The 8547-nt window shown below is 40.9% G+C and overlaps 1 pseudogene; it reads left to right on the top strand.

The window, feature by feature from the left end:
* Positions 1–1358: 1358 nt before the first annotated feature.
* The window catches only part of LOC101587043, a 30377-nt pseudogene continuing 23188 nt past the window's right edge, over positions 1359–8547 (top strand).

Below are 8547 nucleotides of genomic sequence, written 5' to 3'. Positions count from 1 at the left end.
TTTTTATGAAGGGACATTACTGGGATACTCATTGCAAAATGGACTGTGTATTAGATAAGAGTGTGTCTAACTGTTGGATTCCTGGATTTGGTAAATGTTGGCAAATGAGAACATCCTTTTTCTTAGGAAGTAACAGTGAAGTATTTAGGAATAAAGGTACGCAGTTTTGCAAGTATCTCTGAAATGGTTCAGAGAAAATACAGTGAATACATATGCACATGGGTGTGTGTACGTGACCTGTGCATGGGGGTGTATGCATGTGGGGGTGTATATGTGGGCCCGTGTGTGCAGATGTATGTGCAGTCTCTCTCCTATACTCACCCTGAGGAAAAATCAAATATGGCCAGATGATAATAATTAGTGAATTTGGTTAGAAGGTACGTATATGATTAGCTCTTTGTTCTCTTCTCTCTCCCTCTTTTTTTTTTTTGGCAGAGCTGGGGACTGAACTCAGGCCCTTGTGCTTGCCAGGGAAGTGTTTATTCTACTGAGCCATCTTGCCGGCCCCTGTTCTGTTCTTCTTAGTCTTTTATGCTACTATAACCAAATGCCAAAGACCGGATGCTTCAGGGTGATCAGAAACTTATTGGCTCATAGTACTGAACAGTGGAAGTTCCAGGCTGAGGGACCAGGTCTGGCGAGGACATTTTTGTGGTGTCATAACATGGCAGAGGTGTCACATGTTGGAGGAGTAAAGAGAGGGAGCTAGAGAGAGGGGCAGACAGGGGAAGCTCATCCCCTTCCAAGGTTCACCCTGCACAGAAGCAGAATTAATCACTCCTGAGGGCAGACCTCCACAGCCTAACCACACGGTCTCAGCTCAAGATACTATTAAAAAAATGGCCATTAGATGTCAACAAAAATTTGAACAAATGGACAGCCATTCAAACCACAACACATTCCAAGTGTCCTGTATTTTTAAAATTCAGTTAAATTGTTAAAGAAAACCTTGAATGATTAGTAATCATCTTTCTGAGGAAAGGTGGTGTTGTAGTCTGAGGCACTTGCCAGATGGAAAGCATGATGATGCTGAGACAAAGTGGTGAGTCCTAAGATGGTCACGCTGCATTATTTGCCAGTATGATGGAGGGAACAAGGCTGAGCTTCTTATTACTCTCCCAGAAGAGGGTTATTTTTTTCTGAGAAGCTCATTTTATGAGCATGAATGGTGCTCCTGTTTTGTGTATTGAGAACTTCGCCAGGAACTGGAGTCAGGGTGGTGAACGTGGATCCCGTTCTCTGCTGATGGCTGGGAATGGGGAACAGCTGCACAAGACGTGCCAGGATGCTGAAATGTAGAGAGACAGTTCATGGCACATGCAGTAATTAAGACGACATTGGGTGCGGTAGGGAGGACAATGGTGAGGCGCAGGAGTTTTCCAGTTGGTGAAGGTGGACAGGCAGAGCGGGAGTATTGCAGGCAAAGGGCAGAAACAGGTGATGTCAGAGGATGTGGTGTACCTGGGGACATTTAAGCAACTTGACATTATGAAATGGAATGCAGGCTGGTGAGATAGCTCAGAGAACTAAGTGTTTGCTTATGCAAGTGCAGGGGCTGGGGTTTAATCCCTGGCACCACATGCCATGCTGTGCCATCCCCACCCCTGGGCGTGCTGAGCTGGCCATGGAATCCAGGATAGGGGTGCATGCCTGTGGTCGTAGTGCCGAAGAGGCAGAAAACAGAAGGATTACTGCGAGTCAGAGCTGCGCAGTGAGACGCTGTACCAAATGCATAAAAAAAAAAAAAATGCTACACAACTGTTCAATGTTGTAACAACAGAAGCTAGTTTTAGTTTAGATACAAATACCTCTAAGACGTTCTACTAGGATAAAATACCACTGGAGAATGTAAAAGTAAGTGGATCCCTTGATAAACATCTTAATGTGTATGAAAGGCCATCTATAAGTAGGGATTCCACCTGTGACCTTTCATATCTACTGCAGTTTTTATTAAATTTGAATAGTATGCAAATTAAGGAAGAAAGTCTGAAAAAGGAAAAAGAAAAGAAAGATAAATTCTTATAATTCGCACATCTTCAAATCCCAAGTTGTTAGTGGGGTCTCAGTTTGAGAAACAAAAATGGAAATATTATTTTTCATTTAGTATAAAATATACTTTATTTATTTATTTTTTTTGCTTTAAGTTTTAATGTTTATTTCCCCAAGACAGCCTAGCCTGTACTCTACTTGGATAAATTTTACAAGCTAGTTTTCTGCTGCTTCTAATTTTAAAACTTTAACCATGTTTTTGATGACAAGGAATGCTGCAAAAATACTCTAGTTCAACAAAGAGTTATGATCACAAAATAATTTTTATCCATTCTACAGTGTTTCAGAATTACCAGTTGATTTTTAAACACAAAGTAGATATAGATGCTAATGGTGGCTAATCTGGTATGTTTCTTATAGCAAACTGTTGTTCATGCAACTAAAATATACTTTACACTACTGTAAACTATTTATTTACAATTGGAAAAATGGTTTTAGATTATAAAAATGAGAATAAAATAATACAAAGGCAAATATCAAGTAATAAAACCTAATCTGAGTCAAAAGCTAAATATTCCTAATATGTAACCCTGTACACAAATTAAGTAGCACATTCAGACACTTCACAAAGCCCTAATTAAATAATTTGTGAAAGATGAAATAAAAATGACCAACAAGCATTCAAAATTTTCACTTTCAACAGTAATTTAAAAACAACTTAATATGTGCAAACATTTCTTGGCCTATATAATTAGTAGATTTTTAAAGAGCTGTAGTAACTTGTATGGATGGAAGCTGTTAACAAGGGAAAAAAATTGCAAACAGTCTCAACGCCCAGCAGTGTAGAAATAGTTAAATACAGTGTGAACTGACAGAGCATAACATTGGGCAGGAGCATTCCTTGAAGACTTTTAAATAATACAAATGAGTGTGCTGTAACGAGGAGGCAGCAGTGAGCAGTGTGATTTGAACTTTGTCAGAATGGCTTAGATAATTGTGCTAATATGGGAGACATTAACACACTAAAGGTAGAAGTAGTCACAGAGTATACGGGCACTCATTTCTGTGACTTTTCTGTAAGTCTAAAATTATTTCAATAGAATGATTTGTTCTAATGGTGTTTGTAAATGGGATCACAAGTCCGCATCTTGTACAGCAATTAACCACTAAGAAGAATATATGCAGTGTATTATTTGTTGAAACTGTCCTTCCGATATGATTTGAAACTGTCTCATTGCTATCTGTTTGTCAATAAAACTTTGAAAAAAAAAAAAAGATTAGCACAATACAGTTTGGGGAGATAGCTCGGTGGTCTAAGCACCTGCCCGACAATCGCAAGGACTCAGGTTCGATCCTTGGCACCGCATGATATGCTGGCCCCAAATACAAAAAAAATCTATGAAAACTCAAAAAAAAAAATTATTTCAAAATAGGAAGTTAAAAATATACATAGGAAAAATACTAAAATAGCAAAATTTTTATTGGTTTCTGTTTTTGTTTTTTTTTTTTGTAAGGGAAACAATATAAAATAGGACACGCTTTACAATATTATTTTCTAATGAATCACCCTAAGAATCATATACAACAAGTGCAGAAAATCTGTCCACACAGTAAAGAATCCAGCTGAGGGCCTAGATCCTAGTACCCTGCATGAGTGCAGCTTTCACATAGAGCTCATAACAATGCCCCAGAAGTCCAAATGGAGACCTAGAGCCCATGACAAAGTCTCTTGCAGGCCCACCAAGTGGATTTTTACTGGAAAGCCCCAAAGGTCAGTGGTGGAAGCAAGAAAATCTATGCCAATGGAATGAAAGATCTGTGCTAGCAAGCTGAGGGGTCTGAACTAGAGCCAGAAAGCACTGCTCACGGTAAGAACAGAGCTTCCCCAAAGGTACCACAGCCATCCTCAGCAACAGTGAGGTCCCGAGCTCCTCCAGCGATGAGCAAAGCCGAGTTCCCATCAGGAAAGCCAACACGACGAGCTTCTCTAGGAGGCCGAGCAGGGCACCATCTTCTCCTCTGAGCCAGGAAGCTGTCCTCAAGGTGAGGACCAGAGCTGCCCCAAAATGAACCAGAGCTGTTCTCAGCGACGAGGTCCTGAGCTCCTCCAGGGAGAAGAACAGTCAAGTTCATCAAGAAAGCCAGCGTGACAAAGTCACCCAGCAGAAGAGTCCAGGAGAACCAACAGCTGCTTCCAACAGCTGCTCCAGTTTCCCCAGCAGTGTTCCGACGCTTCCTCCGTTTTGCCTCTTATGCTGCTGGCAGCAATGCTCAGGTGGGCCTTCCGCACCCAGCACCACGCTAGCTCAGTGCAGCTGGGTGTAAGAGACCAACCACCAGCTAGCTCTCCACTGCAGTTTCTATGTGGGAAGTGCAGTAGCTCCGCACGATTTAAAAAACGTTGTTTAGGTCATGTATTTTTACAGAATAATGTTTTATGCGGTCATTACAAAAGACATTTCTACTAAAATTAAAACAAAAAAATTGCAACACCCAAAATAAAACATGGTGTACTGAAGTGAGTGTGTTAGTAAGTGTGGCAGGAAACAAAAATGTAAATGGGAGTGCGAAACAAAGGCGGGTGTAGGCGGAGGAAAAGATAGCAGCATCACCTGCTACAGTCGCTTCGCAGGTGCTGTGTGAGGTGTGAACAGCTGAGGAACAAAGACTGAGACAGTCTCCCAAACTGTGCTCTTAGAATCTGATTTTAGTAACAAAGAGAAAGAAATGCAGCTTCTCAGGAGAGCAGGTATCTTCAGGTTTTCTGCCTGCCTGCCTGCCTGCCTGCCTGCCTGCCTGCCTGCCTGCCTGCCTTCCTTCCTTCCTTCCTTCCTTCCTTTGTTTTCTTCTTTCTTTCTGTACCAGGCATTGAACTCAGGACCTTGCTTTTGCCAGGCAGGGGCTTGTGCCACTGACCTATATCCTGGGACTTCAGATTTTATGTGTAGAAGAAATGTAGGTGAATTACCCTGGTTTTTAAAGAGCATAGAGCATAGAAAGTGGAATTTTTTGGGGCTGGTGAGATGGCTCAGTGGTCTAAAGCACCTACTTAGAACAAGCTTAGCAAAGCACAGGGACCGTGGTTCAATCCCCCAGCACCACATGCCAGCCAGCCCTGTCCCCTGGTGGGCTGAGCTGGCCACACACACACACACACACACACACACAAATTAAAAAAAAAAAAAGAAAGTGGAATTTTTTTTTTTAACAAGTTAAGGTGATTTGTTTTCAATAGTCATTTTCAGGATTATTTTTATCACAGACTTGTCTTTAATTAGCACAAGTTTGCAGGGGTTCAGGCCTTCTGAAGGGACAGCCTTTTAATGAGTGATGAAGGTATTTACCTGCTAAATTAAACCTTGGACTTAATCTGATCTGGATCTGGACTTTCATGCCAAATATTAATCTTGCTTGATATTAAAAAGGACAAACAAAAGAGAATGCCACTAAGGTGTCATTTGGAGCTCACAACTGCAGCATGTTGGACATTGTAGCTATATATATATATATATATATATATTAAAGATTGAACTAAAAAAGCACTGAACCACATCCCCAGTCCTCATTACATCATTATCGTCATCATCATTATTATTATTTTGAGATAGGGTCTCGCTAGGTTGCCCTGGGTGGCCTTGAACTTGAGATCCTCCTGCCTCAGCTGATGTCTGGGCCTGTAGGCATGTGCCATCCAGGGGGCTCTTAGTTCTTCCCTCTTAAGATAACTGAGATACAAAACATCTACTCTTCTGATGTCAGCAGTCTCAAAGGAGGTGACTAGTGGGGACTGTATGACTCATAGAGTCCATCACCAAGCAGATTGTGTCAATTCCAAAATTGCTCTTTCTCTTGCACTGCTCCCTCCATCCTGAAAGTTACTGCTAGGATCAGAATCTGCTTATTTTAACATTTCATCTTAAGTGATTCTTGTTTTAGCCACCTTTCTTAGACTGGGACAAAGCTAGAGTGTGCTGCGTAGAGCAGCCACTTGTTTTCCAAAGTTATTTCTTACAGCCAGCTTGTGGCTCTTCTACAGACTTTGCCCCAGATTAAAATACGTATTTCTGTCTCTATAATTAGATCTTAAGCCCCTTGCAAGCATACACCATGTCTTACGTTTTTATCCTCGCCAGACTTAGTCTTTGACTGTTTTTTTTTTTTTTTTTTTTTTTGGTGGAACCGGGGATTGAACTCAGGCCTTTGCACTTGCCAGGGAAGCACTTATTCCACTGAGCCATCTCCCCGGCCCCCATTCTTTGACTGTTGAAAAGCTAGTTACTTAGTAAACTCTTACAGAAAGTGAATACCAGATTTCTTAAGGGAGAAATAATTATATTCCTTTATGAAGGAAAACCTATTCCCTCACTATGAAAAATATGACGTAACTATAAATTAAAGTGAAAGAGAACATGTATCTGAAAGCTAAAAGGAGCTCTGATTTTGGAATGAGTGTATTAAAAAGATTAAAAGAACTATTAAAAATGAGATCTTAAGTGCTATCTAGCAAGCTCCTAAATGAAGGCCCAGGACTATGTCTGAATCTACACACGCTCCCAAGGATTGCAAACATGTTGTGCTGTTGGGGTGGGCACTGACAGGTGCGTGTCTATCCTGTGAGTGTGCTGCTGGAAGTCAGTGTCCAGAGCCTTTTTGCCGCCTAGTGGGGATGGCTCTGTTTCTCAAGTAAGAAATTCTGATAAAACCAATTTAAAGACTTTCTTTTATGCATGTCTTGGTTACTTTTCTGTCATTGCTGAGACAAAATATGTGATGCCCCAAATTAAGGAAGAATGGGTTTATTGAGCTCACAGCTTGTAGAGGTTTCAGTCCACAATCAGCTGACTCCAAGGCGAGGGTGGCACGTGGTACAGCGGCAACAGGTCATGTGGGAGAAGACAGCAGAAGGAACAAGAGAAAAATGGAAAAGAGCTGATAGGAAGTCAGCAATGGTTGTTACACTGCAAATTGTTATCTCCAAAGTAGTGTCCTAGCATCTTGTTCAGAAATTTTGTATCACTTCTAGTGTTTTTAAAAATTTTTTATTCTCCTTAAAATAATAAAAAAAAAATGAATGGGGGGAGGAAAGTCCCTTTTCCTCTCTTATGCTGCAAGCAGGCTGTCTACCCCAGGGCATGTCCTCTACACCCCAGGATGTAGAACTGCTGAGTCACTTCGTTAAACTGCTGAGCTTGTCAAGTTGACACAGTGTGTCAACCCTGCAATACGTAAGTGCATACTGGTCCTTAAGACAGATTACTTTTGCATTTTAGGTTCTTTCTCATCTGTAAAAGGGAATACCAATGATTATTTCTCAGGCTGAGGTAAGAATTAACATGGCAGAGAACCCCATTATGTGCATATGCTCAATAAACATTTTTATTGTTGTTCAGAGAAATATTTCGAAGTGTCTTACAGGGGGTTCTATGAATTTGAGGTAGAATTGCTGAAATTTGAGGTAGGTTTGCTTTATGTGATCTGAAATTGAAGTATTACTACCCTGGATAACAATGCTTTAAGAAGGCCTTTCTCAAAGCTACAGAGTTGACATGCCCTTGGAGCGCTGGAACCTCCACACGCTCCTGTTTGGAAAGCTGCCTAGCTCTTTTCCAGGCTGTTGTTTGGGTACATCTCTCTTTGTAAAAAATATTAGATAGAGGAAATATCACAACTTTCATCTACAGAAATAAACCACTTCCTTCACAGTGGCATCTGTCTGAAAAAAATTGCCTCCTTCGATTTCTTCTTCTATGGGCTTCTATTTAATGCCAAGTTTCTTGGAGGCCTTTTGACCTTAAGTTAATGAAAGATTTTTCTCTTTAGCATTTATGAGTCAAAAATCCCTGGGCTGAAGTTATTTCTTAGTTCAGTTTGTGAGGATATTTACTTTTTATTTTTTAATTTCATTTTTGGGGGCAGTTTGTATACATACTATGAATAAAAAACTATGTTGAGTAAAAATTTGTAACAACACAGAAAATAATACAGATCTTGGTGAAAGCGTTCTGGTCCCAGGACAATGTTTGTATGCTTGCTTGTGAGGGTAGAGCAGAGCAGCAGCGCCACCACCCGGACCTCCAGGACCTGTGGAACACTTCAGTAATGAAATGACCTGGGAAGCTGGGTGGGTGCCATATAAGAGGAGCTCATCAAGAACAGTGACTCAGATTTACACAGAATTGACAAGTGGACAAAATAAAAATGCTAGGCAAATGTTCATATCTTTGGGGACAGTGGCTTTTATTATAAAAAGGATATGGTACAAGTGAAATTCTGACTGTGAAAAAGATTAATGTGAAGGAAGTGAAGATTAGAGATAGCATTTAGGATTCTTATCTCTTTGCTGATTGATGGGTAATGGTAACAGTGTGACTGTGTTCTCCTGTATTTGTCAGGGGATGGAGCACTTCAGTATTAGTGGCCTCCAGGCAGGAAATCAGAACAAAATGAGGGAGAGTTGTGGTCCCTGCCCTGAGTGGGCTCTTCAGGAGGACCCAGACTCTGATGAGTCTGGTGCCTGAATATGGAGCCAGCTAGCTCATAGCACACTTCTTTTTTAAT

Source organism: Octodon degus, unplaced genomic scaffold (genome assembly GCF_000260255.1).
Source record: "Octodon degus isolate 3935 unplaced genomic scaffold, OctDeg1.0 scaffold00444, whole genome shotgun sequence".
NCBI classification, from domain to species: domain Eukaryota; kingdom Metazoa; phylum Chordata; class Mammalia; order Rodentia; family Octodontidae; genus Octodon; species Octodon degus.
This window is presented reverse-complemented; position numbering and strand designations above follow the sequence as displayed.